Genomic DNA, 24,452 nt, shown 5'->3' with positions numbered 1-24,452 from the left:
GCGTGATTGTCTTGTTGCTGTTAAAGGAATTGTGAAATCTGTGGTATTAGGTCATAAGAAGGTAGTGTGACATATATATGGAATTGAAAGATTGCAACAAATTCATAGATGGAAAAATTATTTCTGTGGCAAGGACAAAAGCGAAAATTAAATCAAATTTTTCTATTTGGATTGGTGTTTGTCTGAAACACAAGGGTAAGAGCAGTTATTGTTCCTATATGTACTCCTTCCCTTCACCTATTCCACCTCTGGGCTGGCCTGGAAATTTAAGATTAATACAGGAAGCATAAATCCAATGGTGTGCAAATGTTGAATGCTCTTGTTAGGGGCCAATATCTAATTTTGAGTAAATAGCCATCTTTACTTGCCGGAGCCTCACTGAACACAAAATAGTGTCACTTTACCACTTAAGTGAGTAGTTGGGTTTTCTGTTAATTTCTCTTTTTTATTTTTATCTGTTTAGGTGAAAATAATGTGTATGTCATCTCTTTATATTCACTGTGACTATTGTTTTTGCTCATAATAAATATTCTTTTATTAAGTTCTGCCTTTGTCTGATAATGACTCACGTTACCTGACCTATTTATTAGTAATATGAAATCACATAGATAATGTGCTAAATTGGATTTTGTGGGTTTGTAGTCATTTATAAATTGTCTTGGTGGTGGCAGCATTATGATATTTATATTATTATAATTAGATGTGTGTGGTGTTAAGGGGTATTTTATCATTATTTCTGGTCTAGTGTCAACAAATAGTGAATTTTAACCCTATCCCCACTAGAACCAAGTCATGCGCATGCTTGGACTAGGGTGCATCCGTGACATTAAATGCACTCACAAGAGCAATAAAAGCAAGCAGCACATCACCAACTCCAGAGTTACATTCTAAGGGAACTCCAAACTTCCATAAGGTATTCCTGAATAAAAAGAAAGCACACACTACTGCAGAACATAAAGTTAAACAAACACCTTAATAAAGTGTTGTACTTACAAAATGAGATATACAAGCCTATCTCCACTCTAGTGGTATAATCCTGGATCCTCTATCTCTGGTGTAGTAGCCCCAAAGCAGTCACAGGTATAGACCAGACAATGTAGTATTAAAACAAATACAATAACACATACTAAATAGATATAAATAAATGCAATTTAATCCCTACGCGTTTCGTCCATCTTAAGTGGTGATGGGCTTTTATATAATTTTGAAGTGCAATACTTTATTAAAAGTGTTGTTTTAACTTGATGTTCTGCTCTATGTTTGTGCTTCGTTTTTATATTGAAGAATCTCTTATGGTAGTTTGGAGTTCCCTAAGGATTTAACCCTAGAGTGGGTGATATACTGTTTGCTTTTATTGCTCTTGTGAGTGCATTTAACACCACAAATTTCCACATACTGTTGTATAATATTGCCCTATGTATGTTTTTATTACTTTGTCCGTAGAATTTGTGTTTATGTTTCCAATCTTCCCCTAAGGGGGTTGGGAGGACATGTCTCCAGGCAAAAAAAACCCCCAAAATATTCCAAAAGGATTATAATTCCAGAAAAATTCCTGGCGCAGACTATGTACAGCATTGAAGGTAGGATTCTCTGTGTCTTTTTTTTCTTGTAACAATTGTCCCACTCCGGTGCTTGCCCAGAATATTGTTTTGCCGGAAATTTTTCTTATCACAAGAAAATCTTATAACAAAGTCCTTTGGAGTTCAGAAGTGTTACCTAACCATTTTTGTTGAATATATTGATAAACTAATTGCAACTTCAATTAATATAGTGCAGTTCACTTATTATGGAGGCCGGTTATAGCAAGAGGGTCAGATTTTTGCAGATTAAAAGCAGATTGATATGCAGAATAGCTAATGGTTCGGGCACTCCGGGATAACAGAAATAGCAGCTTTATTGGGGCAAAAGCAGCAACGTTTTGACCCTACCGGGTCTTGATCAGCTTCATAAAGACCCTGGAGAATTTTAAGAGTTTGCTGACCATCTGCATGAAACACTTTATAGCAAGCCCTCGTTAACCATTTCAGTGCTTGAAGTGCTCACTGTACGCTTTCCGGATCTTCTTGTTTTGGGTACATATAGGTTCTGCGGTCTGTTGGGAATTGATAGTGAATTTTAAGTTAAGACTAAAATAGTTAAGCTGATTTTAAGAATGTTTCCCGTTCCACTACTTTGGCATACATTTATTAATTAATTCAGGTTTATTTACTAAAATAAGAATTTAAAATGAATTTCAAATCTAAGTTTATAATAGCCAAAACGGAAAACTTTTCTAACTTCATGTATTTCTAATGCTATAGTTTTGAACTACCTATTGGGTTCCCCGCACCTCCTCAGAGCAGAGAAATAAAATATTAGCCCCTTAAGGACACACGACGTGTGTGACACGTCATGATTCCCTTTTATTCCAGAAGTTTGGTCCTTAAGGGGTTAAAGGGATTCTATAGTGTTAGCAATACAAAGCCCCTGGCTTATTAAGGGTTAAAACTAAATCTTGAGTCACTACCAATTCAAGCACCAATATCCACTGGCACTGGGTGGGTGCTTCATCTTTTCCAACGTGATCCTATTGGGGAGAGGGTGGGAAACTAATGCGCATGCGCGGCAAGTGCCTTAGGCCTCCCCATAGGAAAGCATTGCTTCAATGCTCTTTTGTGGGGATTTTATTGATGCTGGATGACCTCATGCAGAGCGTGAGGAAGGATGTCCAGCGTCGGGCAAACAAAAAATTGGTTAGCCAACAGGACGTGCCTCTAGTGGCTGTCTTAATCCTGCAATGTAATTATTGCAGTTTCTGTCCCACTTAAATTTCAGGATTAAGTGGGACAGGGACACCTTACCCATACCACTGCAATAAGATGTTCTGGATGACTATATTGTCCCTTTAAACCTACCGTTTCTCCATTGCCGTGCTTGTCTCACTGCGTCTGGCCCTGCCTCCAATCTTGATGATCTCAGCCAATCCAATGCTTTCCTTTAGCATTGGATTGGCTGAGATCACAGTGCAGCAAAGCCACCATGTTATGAACTTCAGAGAGATTAATTCAGGTTGACTGTCTGTATTCGCCTCTCAACCGAGCTGCAGTTGTCAGTATGGGAGAAGCCGTGGTGGAATTACCCTGAGGTGGCCCATGCACTTAGGTCTCCTTGATGGGTATTTCTGAAAAGGGGCCTGGGTGGGCACCGCGCCCCGTTAAGAGCCTGACCAGGACCTTTTTAACATCCGCATGCTGGGAGGAAGTGAGATCAGATCACTTCCTCCCAGCTACAGGAAGAGCTGCGCTGGAGGGAGAGGAGCCACAGCAGGAATGGGAGGAAACCCAGTTCCAGACCCACACTCCCATCAGACTGAGCCAACGGCAGGACTCCAGGTAAGCCTGAAAATGTTCACACATATGTGTGTATGTATTCATGTGTCAGTAAGTGTATCCGTGTGTGTCATGGTGTTTGTGTCAGTGTGTATCTGGGTGTGTGTGTGTCTATAAATGTGTATGTTTATCTGTGTATGCATGTATGTACATTGTCCCACACATACAGTCACCCTGTTACATCATCCACCCACACATAGTCACCCAGTCACATCACTCCCTCCCCACACACAGCCACACTTGCCTATCAAACACCGTTACATTGCCAATGTCACTCTGTCACACTCACCCTCATAGACACACAGGCACCCTAAGACATAGGCACCACTCTGCAAATAGTAACTCTCATACTCACACAATCACTTCTCACACACACACACAACACAGCCCCACCATAAATACAATGCACACAGCAATAACTCAATCAGCCCTTTCATACACACAATACACTGCAAGCAGCTTTTTACACACATGATTCCAGACACAGAGCAACACAGACAGACATATATATATATATATATATATAGATATGCATTGCAGGCACAGCCATGAATACACATACAGACAGATATACACTCACAGATGCACAAGGATAGTCACTGCCAGACACACACACTGAGGTGCATACATGTTACACAATGCCAGACATGCACACACAGGTACCAATACACACTGCCAGACTCACACTGTGATTGTGTGAATACATATGTCAATGTATATGCGTAGGAAAAAAAACGACCATAGTACACATCAGCCCCAATACATACAGTAAAACCCAAAGAAAAAGTTACCTGCGCTCTTCCCAAATCCCTATGTATATTTAAACAAATGGAGGTTATTTCATTTCTCCAATGTCCATGAGAGACTTTAGCCCACCTGCCATGTCAAGGCAAACCTCTCAGGTGGGCTAAAGTATTGACTATGGTCGTTGCTGCCACCCAGGGGTGATGGGAGTTTGAGTGCAGGGCTTGTTTTTTTTTTTGTATTCACTTTTGTATCACACAGCCGCCAATCCAGGGGCGGGCTGGGCCGGGGGGCAGGGAGGCAATTGCCCCCCAGGCCGCCCAAAATTATTTTAGGACCGGCCGCGGCGGGCCGGCCCTTTAAATGCTGCAGCCGCCGAGCACTCTGTAAAGAGCGCTCAGACGGCTGCAGCTACTTTTCCCTCCCTCCCCTCCCCTGTAGGTGGCCGAGCTGCACTCCGGACCGCGGTCCCGGCCGGAGTGATGGGAAGGTGCACACTGAGTGTGCACCTTCCTGTCAGTCCGGCCGGGTACAGGAAACAGAAACTCCTGTTCCGCGCGGAACAGGAGTTTCTGTTTCCTGTACCCGGCCGGACTGACAGGAAGGTGCACACTGAGCACCTTCCTATCACTCCGGCCGGGACCGCGGACCGGAGTGCAGCTCGGCCACCTACAGGGGAGGGGGTAAGAAGGGGGGGGAGAGAGAGAGAGTAAAAAAAGGGGGGGGGGGAGAGAGTAAAAAAAGAGGGGGGGGAGAGAGAGAGTAAAAAAAGAGGGGGGGAGAGAGAGAGTAAAAAAAGAGGGGGGGGAGAGAGAGAGTAAAAAAAGAGGGGGGGGAGAGAGAGAGAGTAAAAAAAGAGGGGGGGGAGAGAGAGAGAGTAAAAAAAGGGGGGGAGAGAGAGAGTAAAAAAAGGGGAGGGGGGAGAGTAAAAAGAGGGGAGGGGGGAGAGTAAAAAGAGGGGAGGGGGGAGAGTAAAAAGAGGGGAGGTGGGGAGAGTAAAAAGAGGGGAGGGGGGAGAGTAAAAAGAGGGGAGGTGGGGAGAGTAAAAAGAGGGGAGGGGGGAGAGTAAAAAGAGGGGAGGGGGGAGAGTAAAAAGAGGGGAGGGGGGGGAGTAAAAAGAGGGGAGGGGGAGAGTAAAAAGAGGGGGGGGGGAGTAAAAAGAGGGGAGGGGGAGAGTAAAAAGAGGGGAGGGGGAAAGTAAAAAGAGGGGGGGAGAGTAAGAAGAGGGGAGGGGGGACAGTAAGAAGAGGGGAGGGGGGAGAGTAAGAAGAGGGGAGGGGGAGAGAGAGGGGAGGGGGAGAGTAAGAAGAGGGGAGGGGGAGAGTAAGAAGAGGGGAGGGGGAGAGAGAGGGGAGGGGGAGAGTAAGAAGAGGGGAGGGGGAGAGTAAGAAGAGGGGAGGGGGAGAGAGAGGGGAGGGGGAGAGTAAGAAGAGGGGAGGGGGAGAGTAAGAAGAGGGGAGGGGGAGAGAGAGGGGAGGGGGAGAGTAAGAAGAGGGGAGGGGGAGAGTAAGAAGAGGGGAGGGGGGAGAGTAAGAAGAGGGGAGGGGGGAGAGTAAGAAGAGGGGAGGGGGGAGAGTAAAAAGAGGGGAGGGGGAGAGTAAAAAGAGGGGAGGGGGGAGAGTAAAAAGAGGGGAGGGGGAGAGTAAAAAGAGGGGGGAGAGTAAAAAGAGGGGGGGGAGAGTAAGAAGAGGGGGAGGGGGGACAGTAAGAAGAGGGGGAGGGGGGAGAGTAAGAAGAGGGGAGGGGGGAGAGTAAGAAGAGGGGAGGGGGGAGAGTAAGAAGAGGGGAGGGGGAGAGTAAGAAGAGGGGAGGGGGGAGAGTAAGAAGAGGGGAGGGGGAGAGTAAGAAGAGGGGAGGGGGGAGTAAGAAGAGGGGAGGGGGGAGTAAGAAGAGGGAAGAGAGGGAGTAAGAAGAGGGAAGAGAGGGAGTAAGAAGAGGGAAGAGAGGGAGTAAGAAGAGGGGGGAGTAAGAAGAAGGGGGAAGTAAGAAGGAGGGGAGATAAGAAAAAGAGGGGGGTAAGAAGAAGAAGGGGGGAGTAATTAGAAGAAGGGGGTAAGAAGAAGAGGGGGGAGTAAGAAGAAGAAGGGGGTAAGAAGAAGGGGGTAAGAAGAAGGGGGTAAGAAGAAGGGGGGTAAGAAGAAGAATGGGGTAAGAAGAAGAAGAGGGGGTAAGAAGAAGTAGGAGGGTTAAGAAGAAGAAGGGGGGTAAGAAGAAGGGGGGAGTAATAAGAAGAACAAGGGGGGGAGTAAGAAGAACACAAGGAGGAGGGGGTAAGAAGAACACAGGGGGGGTGAGAACACACAGAGGGAGGAGTGAGAAGAACACAGGGAGGGTGGAGGGGGGATGAGAAGAGCACAGGGAGGGTGGGTGAGTGTGAGAAGAGACCGCTAGGGGAGGGTGGGGGAGAGGAGAGACCACTAAGGGTCAGGGGAGAGCTCTAAGGGACAGCTCTATAGGACAGGGGGCAAGACAGGGAGCTCTTTAACACTACGCGCACACACACACACACACACAATGCATCCCTATACATACACAGAAACACACAATGCACCCCTATACATACACAGAAACACACAATGCATCCCTATACATACACAGAAACAGAACATGCTTCCCTTACACACAGAGAAACACACAATACATCCATTACACACACACACAATGCAACCCTTACACACAAAGACAATGCTTCATTTGCACACATACACATACACATACAATGCAAACCCTTACACACACATGCAAACACACACACTGTTTTTCTTGCATACACACAGAAACACAATGCATCTCTTACACTCAATGCACACACATACAGACACACACCTTGCATCCCTTATGCATACAAACACAGATTCACACAATGCATCCCTCACACACAACCAGAAACACATAATACATCCCTTATACACACAAACACACTGCATCACCTGCACAAACTGGTATCCCTATACACTACATACCATAAGCACACATATGAGATAACACATAAGACATCCCCTACACACTCCACTCCCTGTGAGCGAGCTCATGGGTGGGTGGAACAAATAAGTGGACTTATGAGTGGGCCTTATGGGCATACTCACCGTCAGGCACTGGGGCCCAGACCTTGAGCTGTGTAAGAGGCCCCCAAAAAATGGAGCTGCTTCCAATTCTCCCAGAACGTTGAATTTTGTGACCACAGTTGCAAACAGCCTCCAGAGGTCCTGTTCTACACCAGACCAGTGGAGCCAAACTGCAGCCCATCATCATCCTCATCTAATTGTAAGTAGGCAATCTAGTATATTATTAGTGACACTAATCTATAATTTACCTCACATTAAAGGGACACTATAGCTTAATGAAGTGGTTCTGGTGTCTATAGCTGGTCCCTGCAGGCTTTTTAATGTAAACACACACTGTGTGCAGCACTGGCATTAGTTCATATGGCAGATCATATGGGTGGGGCATTGTGATGTCACATGGGGGGGGGGGGCAAATTTATATTTTGTCTAGGGCGGCAAAAATCCTTGCACCTCTGATCCTGGGCAGGTGCACCAGTCTACTGGTGACCCACAGGAGGGGAGTGCACTGATTGCACTGCACTCTCCTCCTGCCCAGACCCGTCTTGACCGCAGTGCAAGTGCCCTCTGCCCCTAATTTACAGTGGCTCACACTCACAACAAGCAGTGCCTAGAGCCCTTTGCAGAGACGGAAACAAAGAGGTTCTGCGGCAGCTGGCCGTCCTGCAAGCATTACATTAAACAGCTGTTCCCCATGCAGCCACAGATGGCGTTGTGCTGGGAGACTGTGATTACTCTTCACTTCCTCCCAGCCTACAGAGCAGCGCATGGGGGAGAGAGGAGGAGGCATGATTTAATCTTGAATAAATCCTCTAAGCCAACCTTTATAAATTTGGGGGGATCAGCTCTGTTTCCACAGTTTATTGGTGTTTGCTCTCATCTCTGTATTAATATTGAGGGATGTCTAAGTAGTAACATCAGTGTGTGTCAGCAGGGCCAGCCGTTAGGGTGGGCAAGCTGAGCGGTCACGCAGGGTGCCATGACAACAGAGGCGCCCGGCGGCCAACACAGCTCACAAGTTGGGTACACCAGCATATTTAATTTAAACGATTCGCTGGTGGTCCACTGGTGCGCACCAGCAGTAGGTGCAGTCAGATCATATCCTCTCCCTCGTGGTTCCGGCGCTCAGTTAGTGAGTCAGAGCACAGGCTCAGAGATTCTCAGCCTGTGCTCTGACAACATTGAAAGTCAGAGCCGTGAAGGAGCGGGTATGGCAAAGAGCTACTGATTAGCATAACATCAATATCCGTTATAAAACCAGGAAAAGGTGGGCATGGATGGTGAACTGATTTGGTGGCGCAATGGGCCACTTGACTGGTTTTGCCCCCCAGGCCTAAGGCGGCCAGCCCTCCCCTGCGCCAATCCCATGTGTTCCTTATTAGGGGCTAATAAGCATGTAGGGGTGTGTATATAATTTTTTTTTTTTTTTTTTTAAATACTCCTCTCTGTCTCATTACAGATATCTTTGCCAGAAGCTGAAGGAAGCAAGGTGAAAGATTAGTGTAGGACCCACCTGAGAGGTTTGCCTTGACGTGGCAGGTGGGCTAACGTTTTTCTTGTTTTTTACTCAATGTTTATGCGTGTCTATGTACATTGGTGTGTTTGAGTGTATGTGTGAGTGGTAACATGGCTGCAACGTGATGGTGATATGGTATAGGTAATATCATGGTCATGTGGCAATATATACACTATACTTATGGACATATAGGTGAGAGGATTAAAGCCTATGTAAGGAAAAAGTCTACAATATTCATATATTGAGAAATATTTATTTAAAACAGTTTTCCTATCTGTAACCTCATTAATTTGTAAAGGATTTATTTATTTATTTATTTTTAAAAAGTTTTTTTTGTCCAGAACAAGTTTTTGTTTCCATTGAGTAATGCACTATCTAGGGCGGAATTCTGAATACATTAAAAGAAACTCAAGATACTCGGATTCTGGGGGTAGTTTTTCTGCAAACCGCTTGGTAGTGAAGGGGTTAACACCTATAAACCAAAAAATCCTGAAGTGCTTTGTAAACGAAATACCGAACTGAGGTGCATTGATAACCGTATTCTAAAACGTTGGCACAAAGTCCCGATTTAAAGGGAGGGGAGCTTTGCTTGCATTTTGCCAAACTGATCACAATCCACTGTTTAGTGAATAAACCCCATGTGAGAAAGTACTCATTTTGCAATATGTTAAATTCATTTGATTTCATTATGAATGGTTCCTTTGACAGAATGCAAGACTTCCATGGTGGAAGACATGTTAAATATATGAGTGGCAACAAGGTAAACCCAATGCGTGCCATAAGGATGCGCAATATGTTGAATGCTTTATAGAAAGTGGAAATAGTCTGCAATAGCTGTGTTTGGATTTAATTGCAGTTTAAAACATCTGGTACATGTCTTTGTTTGGCAGGAACCTAAAAAGCATTGCTCTGTCTTAATCCCCCTCCTCTGTTGGCCGATATACCGAGTTTGACTTAGAGGAAGCAGGGGAAATTCACATTTTCCAAACTGCAGTATTTTACTTCAACAAATAATCTCTGTTGCTTCATTGGAGATGGTATTTAAAAAATATCTGAAATGTCCAGTGTGCCAGATAGAAATTAAACGGAGTGCTGGGACAGGGTTGTATTAATTTTCAGAAGCTGTAGATTTTTCCAGGTCTGGGTTTGAAACCAGCGTGTGAATTTTACGAGTGTCTGAAACAAAAATCTCAGCCTGCCAGGAAGGGATTCCCACAGTGTGAAGTGCGTCTTTCACATTATTCCAGTCAAACAGTTTGAAATACAGTTAACCGCGCTAGACATTGGTTCTTAGATCCCCTCCATTTTGGAAGGACATGACAAGTTAACTTTACAGATTTTGCTAAACAAAATAATTTTTATTAACATATTTCCTTTATTCTGATGCCAATAGAGCAAAAGAGTCGGGAAACAAAAGTACATCGCAGAATAAATAAAGCAGAAAACCACAAAACGCGTCAGGTGAGACTGATAACCTATTTTTTACTATTCCCTGCTGTCTGAGTGCATTTGAAAGTGTTTGAGTTTTTTTCCTTCTGTTTTTTTGTTCTCATTTTTTAGCTGTGCATTAATGTGTTTCCTACATCTTTGAGATTTTACAGTAAATAAATTTGCCACAAAAACTCACAAAAAAACACTTTAATACTTAAAACCAAAGAGTCTCTTTTATGAATTGTTTATATATAGGGGAATTATAATTGTATATTTCTATATTCAAAATGTTATTGGCTGCCGACATGATCACAATCCCACCATTCTGATATTTTTCATCAATACTTTTACTATCAGTGGATTAATGAAAAATAAGCCCTAGAATCAGTCGTTAAAACACATTTTGGCGAGGGGCGGAGCCTGCAACCTGACATGAACGGACGCCATTTCCAATAGCTCCCTAACCGTACAAATAAAATCCACGATTTATCCAACTACCCTGTACCCAGCCACAACGTACACCCAGACGACAGCAGCTGAACAAGCCGCACTGGTCGATGCCGTTCTTTCAGCCGCAAAGGCTGCAGAAGCAGACACGCAAAGCCGGGGCCTACCGCACACCTCTAAGCCTGGGCCTCGAGCAGATCCTGCGCGAACATCTCGCAGCACACACAGAATACCCGTACCCGCTGGAACTACCCGGCACTCCGGAACACACTCCAGCTATGGAGCGCCGCTCCCAAAGGCAGCAAGGTATGAACGGGGACAGAGATATAGGGGCCATGTTCCACAAACCAGCCCAACCCAGGCCTGCATCCACAGCAGCCCAGCTGGAACACACCCAGACGCCTGCCCTCACCCAGCAGAGTCCAGTTCAAACAGGGAGCCCCCCTCAAGACAGCCAGACACAGTGCCAAGAGCAATAAGGCTAGGGCCTGACCACCCTGGACACTCCCAAATGCCACAGCCTGAAAGGCCACACACACTGGCAAAGCTGAGCTCCGACCCGCAGGGGCACCCCTGAGCAGCACAGCCTGAAGGGACACGCTCCCCAGCGCAGCCCAGACCTGATTCACCCAGGCACTCACAAATACAACTGCCACCACTAATGGAAATGGCAGATGACTCTGCTCCAACCACTAAAAGGGACTTAAAAATCCTCCTGGCCGACATCCACAAACTCCTAGCAGCTGACTCAGCCGTCATTAAGACCGAACTACGCAAACTCACGGAAAGGGTGAGCGCCACGGAGAAGGAGGTGGTGTCGGTCCACACTCACATGAACACGATGGGCGAAGCTATTAAACAAATACAACAACAACAAACTTACCTATCAATCAAAATGGAACTATGGAAGACCGGCAACGCCGTTTACACATAAATATCCGAGGCATCCCCATAGAAACATCAGCCGAAGAACTGCCGCAATATATCAGGCGCCTACTAAGCACAGTGCTCCCACACACAGTGGTAAAGAAAATTATCATCGATGGGGTATACCGTCTGCCAGGACCCCCTCACCTAAAGAACAAAGCAGCCAGAGACGTCATCCTCCGATGCGTCACAGTGCAAGACAAGTTACACATACTGGCGAGCCTGAAAGGAAAGACACCGCTAATGTTCGAAGGTTCTTCATTAACGTTCTTCCAAGACCTCTCAAAAGCCACCCTCTTATGGCGCAAATCCTATGGACCGCTCACCACGCGACTCCGATCAGCAAGCATCACCTACAGATGGGGCGCCAACGGGACCCTAGAGGTACCCCATGAGGGATCTACCCATATATTGACCTCAGTGGAAGAAGCATCTCCCCTCCTGGCCACCCTGGGACTGTCTAACCTAACGACTACACCACAATGGAGCCTGCTCGAGGCAACACGGGACACAGAGCACCACCCAGTCCGAACCGGGACCCAGCAGGTCGCAACACCCAAATCCATAAATGATGTGAACTGCCACAAGACTAGCCAACATAACTGTTGCACACTCGTGCCTTTGAGTTCCTAATGTTTACTAACTTATAGTCAGGCGTTTGCATGTACAAACGCACATTTTCCTCTTTCTTTTCTCCCTATTATATAGGATCTACACACACACACACAGGATAGTGGATGACCAACCCAACCACATAGGGACCCACGCAACTCAAAGCAACAAGAGCATACACACTACAAACCCAAACACCTGGCGTCCGCCACACCACCACAACCCCCCGCCCCCCCGCCGCCCCCTAGGTCAGGGGCACCCAAGCTAGATAACCACTCAAGACAACGAGCACCACTTCGCTAAGGCATACAAGCACCTATACATAATTCAGCACATAGGGCTAGCCCACAGACTGGACTCTAACACACCTGCTCCCTCACGAACAGCCCAACTCATCTATAATCACCATCAAGCCTACTGAACATATCTATTGTTAAAACAAGCCATGCCTTACCTGAAACCCAGTGACACAAAACAGTCGAACATCTCTGCCTAGATCGCTAAAAATAGTTCAAAATGTTACTGTTGTATCTAACTGTTTAATGCTTGACCCAAAATGGTGCGAATATCACACGAAATTCTATCTCAACTTAATGCACAAATGTATACAAATGTGATCCTGATGCACCGAAATGAAAATAAAGAATTAAAAAAAAAAACACACATTTTGGCAATCACAGTCTTGATGAAGAGGAGTTACAGATAATGTAATGAAACCACTGAAAACAAACAATACCTTAATGGTTTAAAAATTTTCTAACAAGTAACTAATACCCCAAGATAGTATCCGTTTATAAGCAGAGACCATTAAGCACTGTATGGATATATAAATGTCAAAATAGGAAACCTTAAAATTATAGGTGCACAACTGCTGACATGGCTGTTTCGAGGTACTTGAAAAAACGAACTGGGTTATAAAGAAAAGGTGAGAATTCAAAGTGAATTTCAAAGATGCAAATGTCGAACACAAGTTGACACTTTTTGCTGACGATGTGCTCCTCTCCCTCACGGATCCACTGGCCTCGATTCCCGCTGCTTTAAGATTCATTGACCAATATAGTATATATTCTAATTATAAAATCAATTTACATAAAACCCAGATCTTGACAGCTTGGATACACAAGGGAGAGATGGACGAGTTTAAAAAAAAAAAATCAACATCATTTTAATTGGAACAACAAGTTTATAGATTGCGCTTTGATTTTTAAAGCCTTACTCGAACAAAATCATACAGATCAGTTGAAATTAATCAAAGAGTTGCTGATCAAATGGAAAGGATTAGACATATTGTGACTAGGAAGAATCAATCTAATAAAGTATTTTTGGTACTATATAGGCTTTTATCTGTTAAGATCCATCCCCCTCAGAGTTAATTCAACTATACTCCAGAAATATCAAAAATATATCTCTGATTTTATATGGATGGGGTGGAGACCTAGAATATGAAATCAAATTAGAATATTACAAAAGAATAAGTGAGGGGTATCTTTTCCAGACCTGACTACCTTACCTGAAGCATGTATGCTCACACATGTACTATCTTGGACTGTCCCGGACCATTCTAATATGACCTGGTTTGAAATGGAGAGCCTAGCCTGCCTACGATACTTTTCTTCTAATATCGTATGGTCTGACGTAAAACATCTTAATCTGTAAAATCTTTAACACCATTATAATGGACTCCTTGATTACTATATAAAAAATAAATACAGACAAAAATAGGTTTAACTAATAATCTGCTTTACAATACTATATTGCTGATTTAAACCTTACCCCATCCCCATGGATTCAGAAAGATCTAATTAACTTAGTAGACATGATTAATCAATATAAGATAACCCCCTTCTCACAGTTACAGACCCAACGCGGATTACCAAATAATGAATTGTTTGTTAAAAAAAAAAGTTTTCTCTTATCTAGATCTGTTTTACCAAATCACATTCTTGAAGATTTTATATTAAACTCAAGGAAAAAAGGACAGATATCTAGATCAATTAAATTATTAAATAGTATCGAATTTCTGACTAAATATGCCCATATTCTTAAATGGGAAAAAGATCTAAATAGTTCCTTCTCACTGGAAGAATGGATTACTGGAATAGTTCTCGTCACACGCAATATTCATTGTATAACACTCAAGGAACTACACTATAAACTAATCTACCGTTGGTATATGGTTCCCCCACGAATGAATAAAATTTATAAATCAAATTCAAATCTGTCTATCAGATGTAGGTACTGTTTATCATATTTGGTGGGACTGCATACTGCTGAATTTATTAAAAACAAGCTTATGTAATCTACTCAAAAATGTGTTCCCAAATAGTCTTACTATTTCTCCACAAATGATTTTCTATTGGTAACAAAATACAGAAAAACTTAGTTGTTCATATTCTAATGGCCACTAAGATCTGTGTAGCAAGACAATGGGGAAAAAAATAGAACCACCGAACTGGTTGGAAGTACAAAATCAATTAGAATTTCAATGCAGAATGGAATATGGATTCTATGCATCGAAAGGGGAATTAGATAAGTATAGACAAGTCTAGTATCCCTGGACACAGTATAAGGATTCTCAAAATATAAACTGAATTATCTTTGGACTCTGTCCCCTTAGACTACCCCACGACATGGTCCTCTTGAACCCGTAGGGAAACATGTTTTTTTGAGTTTTTTTCTCTTTTTCTGTCTCTCTCTCTCTCTTGAATGAATGAAGTATGAAAGGAATATCCTTGCACCCAGGTAAAATAATCCAATAGATTTAAGAACTAAGGAAGGATCATCAATTTAAATGTAATTATGTTTTATTTTATTGTCTATGCTGTATAATTATAAAGATAACCTGTTTAATGTTTTGTACTTCTAACAGCTTAAATATCTTTTAAAGAAAAAAAGTAATGAATACCCTTTTCCTACGCCACAATTTTATGCACGTGACTAGCTTACTTAATGAATATAAAAAGAGGCTGACAATACTAGGAGAATATATATTGTGCTGTATTATCCCTATCCTGTATGTATCTTTATCGCCTCCCCTTCTTTATTTTGTATCCTTATAATTATATGCCTCAATAAAAGAAAGATTGACAAAAAAAATAAATGACGAATACCCCAAAATAGTATCAGTTTATAAGCAGAAACCAACTAAGGACATTAAGCACTGTACGGATATATAAATGTCAAAATTGATAACCTCAAAATTATATGTGCCCAACAGCTGATATGGCTGTTTCGAGGTACATGAAAAAACTAACTGGGTTATTCAGTAAAGTGAGAATTCAAAGTAAATTTCAAATTTAAGGTCAAATTAGCTGGACTAGAAAAATTCTCTATACTTTCAGTTTGGCTACTCTGGCCTTAATTTTGAAATTCTCTATGAATTTGATTTAAATTCTTACTTTGATAATTAACCCTGACAGTCTGTGATGTCTACAATCTTATATTAGTATTATCAATTATCATTACATACAATTCTATTTTTATTTATATTCTTCACATGCTCTTGCTTTGTGCAGAGGGAGTAATGTATGGAAACTCAAGAGGGCCGTAAGGGAACAATACTTGTGTGGACTGGCTAACAATGGAAATTAATTAAGGTAAAGCGGACTTTGCGCACTATGCAAATGCTCTTGCTGCTTCGATCTCTCTAACTCTGTGACATATTCCGTTTCTTCTACACTCATTAAATACAACTGTCTCTGGCCCACACTATAAATACCAGTAGATTCTGCCTGCTAATAGGAAGGTAAGGAGAGGAGTGCACAGTGAGTGTTGGGGGACAGTCCCCAGAAAGCATTATGCAAGCGCATCATTTGACGCATTTGCGCCAAGCTCGGGGTGCTGTTTGCATAATACGTCCTGCTTGATTGGCAGGCAGCCTGACATGCGTTTACGCCAGGCTGACCTTCTAATTCAGACCCGTCCCTTTTCTGGGCATGCCGCCCCTTTCGGCGGTGGCAGTTACGTGTCATCACTGGCCAACCCTTTTTTCCCGCCAACTGAGGCCTGCATCACCAGATGCAGCTGTTAGGTGGTATGGATTTGCTTCAGAAATGAAAGCGAGATATTAGCAAAGGGTGTGTGTTTTCTTATAGCTACATCCTGTGCGTTTCCCTCTAGCACCACCTACGCCAGATACATTAACACTTAAGAGTTATGATTGGTTTAGTGTTTGTTTTTTTGTCAATAAGATTAGGCCCATTATATAAGATTAGGCCCATTATAACTGATTGCACCAGGCCCAGTGGGCTCTTAATCTGACCCTGCACCTGGCTCTCTGTAACCTGGGATGCGGTTGAAAACCTGGGAAATATGCTTTTTGTTTTTTTTTATTTTTGTTTTTATTATTAAAATTGCAAATATCGGCCTATCTTTCTCAACAAAATGGAGATTATAATAAAATCATAATTCTATGACAATAATATTTTGTCACTTTTTGATGGCATTAGCGGCAGGAAAACGAGGTTTGTGAAACTTGTGTAGTGATTCCTTTCGTAATTCTTGTTGGGCAGAATTTATATTATTTATACAATGGGTGTATGTGCCTGTTCAAGAAGTGTTAAGCTGCCATGACTTCCTTTGTTTTTATGTGTCCTTTGTTTGCTTGTAATTTTTGGTTTTCTGTGTTACTGATGGAAAGATATGTTTCAAGGGAACGTCAGCACTGGGGAAATCTATTTCCTTTATATACCACCGTGTGTTAACTCATTTATTTTTGTTTTGGTACCAAGCCATGAATTCATTCCTATTTTTTCCCCTCTCTTCAGTGCATTTCTAAAAGCCAGAAAATTGTCTACCTCTACTAGCCCAGCATCGCAGAATCTTGAGGTATATTTTGAGAAATCAAATGTGTACACGCATTACTCGTAGCCCCCGAAGTCCTGCTTACTGTGTGCGTTACAATGTATAGAGTTATTACATCAAATTATTGGGGTTGTCAGATAAATTCCCATAACTCATGTGACCCTCAATTGGTAATCGAGTAGATGGGAGAACTGTGGCTGATAACCTTTAAATCTCAATACAACTGTACTCCTATACTACTCCCATCACTCATATAGCTCTATTGAATGTTTATAGATAATTTCACAAACCCCTTGCATTCAACTCCCATGACATACAGTCCCAAATGCCACAAATGAAACACTTAAAACATACTCTCATACTATGACACAAATGCAACATTCATCACACCTATATAACTATATCAGCATATGGCATGCTAATTGATACATGTTGATGACATATATAATACGGGGAAAATGGATATATGAGGAGTGATACATTTTCATAGAAGAACAGAATATGGTACACAGAATGGAAGATTGGAAAACAAGGAATTTAATAAATTATGGGGATAAATATGCAACCTAGCATTGCCATACAAATCGATTTATAGGAACACGTTTAGTATCTCAGAAATGTTCACAAATTAAATTACAATCGCAAAATGTAGGCAAAAATTGCCAAGTTGGCCTATGGTTGAGTTGGGGAATTTTTGTAGATAAGTCAGTTTTTGTCTCGGTTTTTCCACCCAGATGTAATTTAAGAAAATAACCATGATGGACTTTTTTTTTTTTTATATAATTCTTTATTTTTGTAGTGCATATATAAGTAACAGTCACTTGTGAGGTACCCCAAAGGCAATCCTCCAGCGTTTCACATTTATAGGTTACATTGGGGTTTAAGAGAAACATGCACAATTTTTGGTGTTATTAAGTAACTATTAATACAATTCGTTGCATACAAGTTTGATTAGTTATATCTTTTCGATTAGGTTAGTAACAATTTTCAACAACAACAGTGAGACTGCAATGCTACCTTGCTTAATTAGTAATGCGTTAGGTCATGTCTTACATGTCCCGTCGATTAGGTCGGCAACTGTGAGGCTGCAGTGTAACTATGCTAGTCTGAGTAATGTATGATGCTTAACTAGTATATATGAGGTCATGCTTAAACATTTCCTCCTATCTCTTCCAACGCTCATTCAGTGTCTCCTTTTCCAAGGATACCTCCTCCCCTCGTCCTGTCTCGGTTGGAGTTCCCCAAGGCTCTGTCTCTGGTCCCCTTCTATTTTCTCTTTATACTGCCTCTTGGAAAACTTATTGCCTCTTTTGGATTCCACTACCACCTGTACGCTGATGACACTCAGATATACCTCTCCTCCCCGGACCTCTCCCCTGCCGTCCTGCAACGTGTCACTGCTTGCCTTTCTTCCATCTCTGACTGGATGTCGTCACGCTTTCTCAAACTTAACCTCTCTAAAACTGAACTCCTTGTCTTTCCTCCTCCTAATACTGATCCTCCTCTCTCGCTCTCCCTTCAAGTCAGTGATATCCACATAAGTCCATCCCTGCAAGCGCGCTGTCTTGGCGTCATACTTGACTCTGGTCTCACCTTTGAGTCTCACATCCAGTTTGTTGCCAAGTCCTGTAGGTTCCAACTCAAAAACATAGCACGCATCTGCCCCTTTCTTACGCAAGATGCTACCAAGGAGCTTGTCCATGCTCTAGTAATTTCCCGCATGGGTTACTGTAACCCTTTCCTGATTGGTCTCCCCGAAAGCCGTATTGCCCCGCTACAGTCTGTAATGAATGCTGCAGCTAGACTGATTTTCCTCTCTAGTCGGTCCTCTCACACCTCGACCCTCTGCCAGTCCTTACATTGGCTCCCTGTATCCTATAGGAGTCAATTCAAAGTGCTAACCCATACATTTAAAGCACTGAACAATTCCAGCCTCTCTTATATCTCTTCACAGATCCATAGGTATGCCCCTCCTCGTACCCTCTGCTCTGCCCGTGACCACCTCCTAACCGCTGCTCGCACCCGTACGGCCAACTCGCGCTTGCAGGACCTCTCGCAGGCGGCTCCTCTCCTATGGAATAGCCTGCCTACTGCCATCAGACTCTCCCCTAGTCTTCAATCATTTAAGAAGGGCCTTAAAACCCATCTCTTCAGGAAAGCTTATGGCCTCCCAGAGTAATCTCTACCTTACATACCAGTCTCTTGCTCTCTACTATGGGACAGTGCTTTACTCTCTCCTCCAGCTCTGCTCCACTCCTACTTGATATTTCCTATCCTAATGTCTCTAATACCCCACCTCCTATAGACTGTAAGCTCGTTTGAGCAGGGTCCTCTTCAACCTATTGTTCCTGTAAGTTTTCTGGTAATTGTCCTATTTATTGTTACATCCCCCCCTCAAAATATTGTAAAGCGCTTCGGAATCTGTTGGCGCTATATAAATGGCAATAATAATAATAATAATAACAATAACTTATCCAGGACGACCAGGTCCTCTTCCTTATCTGCCTGTTTAATAATAATATTTGGAATGGAACTTAGTTCCTTTAAAGCCCAGATTTCCCCCTCTGTCAGATTACTATATTTGAGATCCGTGGACTCTTCACTCACTCCATTGAGTTCACGCATGACGGTCTCATGAACCCTCATGAGAATGGGATAATGAACCCATATCTTTCACTGGATAATATTGGAATATGGCTCTAAAATTGGACTCTGTATTTGCTGTAATAATATACTCTGAATCTATAGGTTCTCCTTAATTAAAGGGACACTATAGTCACCTGAACAACTTTAGCTTAATGAAGCAGTTTTGGTGTATAGAACATGCCTCTGCAGCCTCACTGCTCAATCCTCTGCCATTTAGGAGTTAAATCCCTTTGTTTATGAACCCTAGTCACACCTCCCTGCATGTGACTTGCACAGCCTTCCATAAACATTTCCTGTAAAGAGAGCCCTATTTAGGCTTTATTTATTGCAAGTTCTGTTTAATTAAGATTTTCTTATCCCCTGCTATGTTAATAGCTTGCTAGACCCTGCAAGAGCCTCCTGTATGTGATTAAAGTTCAATTTAGAGATTGAGATACAATTATTTAAGGTAAATTACATCTGAAAGTGAAAACAGTTTTTTTTTCATGCAGGCTCTGTCAATCATAGCCAGGGGAGGTGTGGCTAGGGCTGCATAAACAGAAACAAAGTGATTTAACTCCTAAATGACAGTGAATTGAGCAGTGAAATTGCAGGGGAATGATCTATACACTAAAACTGCTTTATTTAGGTGACTATAGTGTTCCTTTAATATTTACATCATTATTTCAACAAGGAAAGCAAACTACTAATCAATTGTTTATCTAATGGATTATCTAACAATTGATCAACTCCACAATCTTTTTTTAGTAATGAAGTTAATTTCTTAATAAAGGCATTTATGTCTTTAACCCCTTAAGGACCAAACTTCTGGAATAAAAGGGAATCATGACATGTCACACACGTCATGTGTCCTTAAGGGGTTAAACAATTCAAGTTGATCAATAATACTGCCGTTGCATGTCATAATAAGATAAATGCAATAATATTAAAATAAAAATAAATACAATAACTGAGGTTAATATCCCCAGAAGGCCATGCCTCTTTTACGATCCACTATTTTCTGGGTGTTTTTTTTTCTTTATTTTTGTGTAGATACTTTTTTTATTTAAAAATCACAAGAAAAGCAGGACATGAATACTGAGATGTCCATATGGTAAGCACATTATAACAGCGAAAAAAATAAGCTGATTATTTCTATCGGTATGTTAGTCACTTTGTGATTCCAAACAGACAACCACATATGTAGAATGTGAGTGTTTATGGGAACAACTGAACCTCTTCCAGTCTTATCTTACCCCCCAAACCATGTATTTCTACAACCCCAGATTAGAGATATCTCGATTAAAAAAAATAAAATAAAAAATAAATCTTCTTTGTCAAAGATAATTCTGAATTGTGTCCAGTGGACCTGTAATGCACACTGAGCAACAAAAATCATATTTAAGTTTAGAGGGCCCTTGTGAGCAATCAAATAACTGTTCCAAAGAAAAATAAGTGAAGGTACAATAAATGAGGTTTGCAGCCTGGGTGTAACATCTGGGCGCAACATCGGGGGAAACAAATCTGTAGTGCTCGTTTTCAAAAGGTTTGTATTATAAGTTGAAAATGGAATTAAATTTTGGACTGGGTAGAGCTATCTAATGAGTTAATATAAGGCTTTTATTTAAAGGGATACTATAGTGCAATCCCTTGCACCCCCCCTATTTACTTACCTTATTCCAGCACCGATGTCCCTCAGTGATGGGTCGACGCTCCACCCCCCAACATCTCGCAATGAGCAGGCTCTAATGCTCATGCATTAGACCTCCCTATACGAAAGCATTGAAAATCTGACGCTGGATGTCCTCATGCAGAGAGTGAGGACGTCCAGCATCAGATACCGGACCAAAGGTCCGTTTCAAACCAGGAAATCCTCTAGTGGCTGTCTGGTAGACAGCCAGGGTGGGCAGACCCATTGCAGTTTCTCTAAGTGCAAAAGGGACAGTGCACCCAGACCACTTTATCTGAAGTGGTCTGGGTGCTTATAGTGTCCCTTTAATGGGGCTTTTATCAATCCATGTGGAAAAGGAGGAAATTTTCATTTGAAGTGCGGTAGTGTAGGATGAATGAGGAACTGATCAAGTGATGTAATATACTTTTACCTGCTGCAGCCCGGCTTATATGGTCCAATTTAGAAACCGGACTTTATTGTTGAGAGGTTACCCCACTCCCCCAATGTTGCTAGTAATGGAGAAATATGAAATGATTTACCCGTTAGTCTCGTTATGTATATTTCGACTTGTCTCCAGAATGTTTCAATCCCCACACATCCCCAAAAGTAGTGATACAGATCTACTACGTCTGTACCACAAGCAGCCAACCGAGACCCTTCATTTTAGCGAAAGCCGTTTTTAAAGGAAATAATAACACGCATGATGTGCAGTGTTTAAATGCATTTCCTGATTGGAAGATGATGGGAGTAGTTTAAGCAGCTTAACTTTTGTTTCTTTGAGCACCCCATGAGTAAATGTTGGCAAGTATCAACAGTGACAAGCCCGATTGTGTGGCTGTGTGGTTCAAGCTAGGTCTAATTTAGGAATAAAGTAAGCCAATTGAGTAAGATGAAAGCGTGGGCAGCGTGAGTGGGTAATCTATAGAATGATCCCAGTCTTTCGAGCTGAGATGTAGAAGATCTTTGAAGTTCCTATCAAACTGTGTGTCTGTAGGTTTGCAAAAAAAAGGGAACATAGAGGTCAGGAAATTTGTGTTTAATTTGCTGAAACATAACAACTGATTTAATGTGTTTATTCCGGATATCATGTATATTGGTTTGACCTGCGACTGTCCAAGAACAGTATGGATATAGAGCTTCCCCATCATGGAAGGTTGGGCAAAGTTTTGTTTCTATGATTACTGCTGTAAATTGTCCCCATCCTTTTGTCCAGTCTATAGTGTGATGATACTGTGCTGCTAGACTGTTTTAGATTTGGAATATTTAAACCCAGATTAAATCTGGGTTGAGATAATTTATGTATTGCGATTTTTGTTTTGAATATGTTTATTAGAGTCGCAGAAAAGCGTAGCAGACATTTTACGAATTGGTAAATTTAACATATGGTTGCCTGCGCAGAGGCATATAAGTCAGAGTAAACATGCAGTAAAGTAAATCTGATGCACCTAGGCTTTGCGAGATTCAATAATACATGGGCATTCGACAGGTATATTAACGCTCCATATAGTCATCTGAGCTATACCTATGTCTAACTACGCGCGCGATGGCGCTTTCAGCATGAGTAGCCTTATACGTATTCATATAAACTTGCAATTGAGTAAATTAAGTATACATACACTGTGCGAGATAAGCTCACGCGGTTAGAATGGGATACAGTGATCAGGCTGTGTATGGCAGCGATAAATCTGAGCTATTGGCCTTTTAACAGCACCTAATAAGGTCCGGGCACGTAGGTCTGTATTATATCACATGTTTGGTTCTGCCCTGGCTGAGCCTCATTAAAAACTCATTAAACAAAAATAAACTAGAAAAGAAATTAAATAAGAGTAAGCCTTAATATGCATCCGAAAGTTATTGTATAGCAAGTATCAACCATATGCTCTCTATATAAGCTCAGATAACCACTTAAACGTGTAATACGGTAAGCATTATATTAGTCTGGCATCTTGAGGCATCAATAAATCCCATCTATTAACATTTTTGCAGCAGCTAGGTAATGACAATGTAGGCATGCCATGAAATGAGTGTGCAATCATTTATGAAGTTACGGAAGCAGTGTACATGCTTAACTGGGCAATCTAACGTTCCCTGAATACTTGAAGGACCTGCATATTTATGCTAATTGCATGAAAAGTAAATGCAAGCGTGGAAATAATAATAAAAAAAAAAAGTGATAGAACGACAGGGTGGCCTTGCCAGACCATTTTGCCGTCATGGCACTGCCGCCACACTGTCCTTGGGTCGCCAGGCCTCCTTCCTTCTTCCTCATGCCGATCTCCGCTCACCGGTCGGACTTCCGCCGGTCGGACTGCTGTGGGCACTCAGGAGCATGAGCCGTCCGTTGGACCCCACCACAAAAGTCCTCGGGTCGTCTGCTCCCTGCACCTCCCCAGCTCCACGTGGGTCTCCTGAAGTGTGCACTCCTGCGTCTCGCCTGGTGTTGGCCACATGTTTGGAGCTGGTGCCCCACCCCCACGACCACCGGTCCGTCGAAAGGGTGGCACAGTCCTGCCCCACCGGGCTCACGGCATTGGGGACGGGGCTCTCCGGGGACCTCCCAGACCCAGAGGCCGGGGTGCCCACTTCTCCGGCGGTCAGGGACACAGCACGGGGGATCCGTCCAGCGCTCGGTTCTGCCAGGGCCCGTGTGAGCCACCCATGTCAGTCCCCCTCGGTGCCTCCCCGTCTGAAATAAATCGTCGGACGGGCTCCATTCTGGTAGCCTTTGCCCGGCTACCCTACCCTTGGTATCTTCCGCCTGGGGCGCGCCACCGCTATGTGGCCAGGTCTGTTTCCCCCCCAGCCGGGTGGGGGGGGAGCGGGGCCGGACTGTCCCTCGTAACAATGTAGTCTTCCATGCAGTTACATCTGACATACCGCTGTCTCTTGGCTGCCGGTCAGTGATCTGTGTGTCGTTGGGGGCTGACAGTGTCCATGCTTGTGTTGGCGAGTAGGCCCGCTTTTGTATTTGCGGTGTTCCCGACTCGGTACCCGACCCTGTTTGGGATCTCCGTGGAGCTTGGGTGCTGCTTTTTAAATATTTGTCGGTCATTTCTGCATTGGGTCCGTCTATATGCTGAGTTTTAGCAGTTTTTACGGGCTCAGGCCGGGAGACAAAGTGTTCTGCTGCCTCTCAGCTCGGCGGCCAGGCCCGCCCCCCATTGCGATTTTTAGACGTGTATGTTGCCAAAGAAATCTGGAAAAGAGTTGGTTAAGAATGTTCTGATTGTTGGAGTAATATGGGT

The 24,452-nt window shown here is 42.9% G+C and overlaps 1 protein-coding gene across 1 annotated transcript in view; it reads right to left on the bottom strand.

Annotated features, from left to right (window-relative positions):
- Positions 1 to 24,452, bottom strand: part of B3GNT9 (UDP-GlcNAc:betaGal beta-1,3-N-acetylglucosaminyltransferase 9) — a 41,783-nt gene that overhangs the window by 5,597 nt on the left and 11,734 nt on the right. The gene's annotated exons all lie outside the window — the stretch shown is intronic.

Source organism: Pelobates fuscus, chromosome 12 (assembly GCF_036172605.1).
Source record: "Pelobates fuscus isolate aPelFus1 chromosome 12, aPelFus1.pri, whole genome shotgun sequence".
NCBI classification, from domain to species: Eukaryota; Metazoa; Chordata; class Amphibia; order Anura; family Pelobatidae; genus Pelobates; species Pelobates fuscus.
Note: the sequence above shows the minus strand (reverse complement) of the source record. Positions and strands in the feature narration are given on the sequence as shown.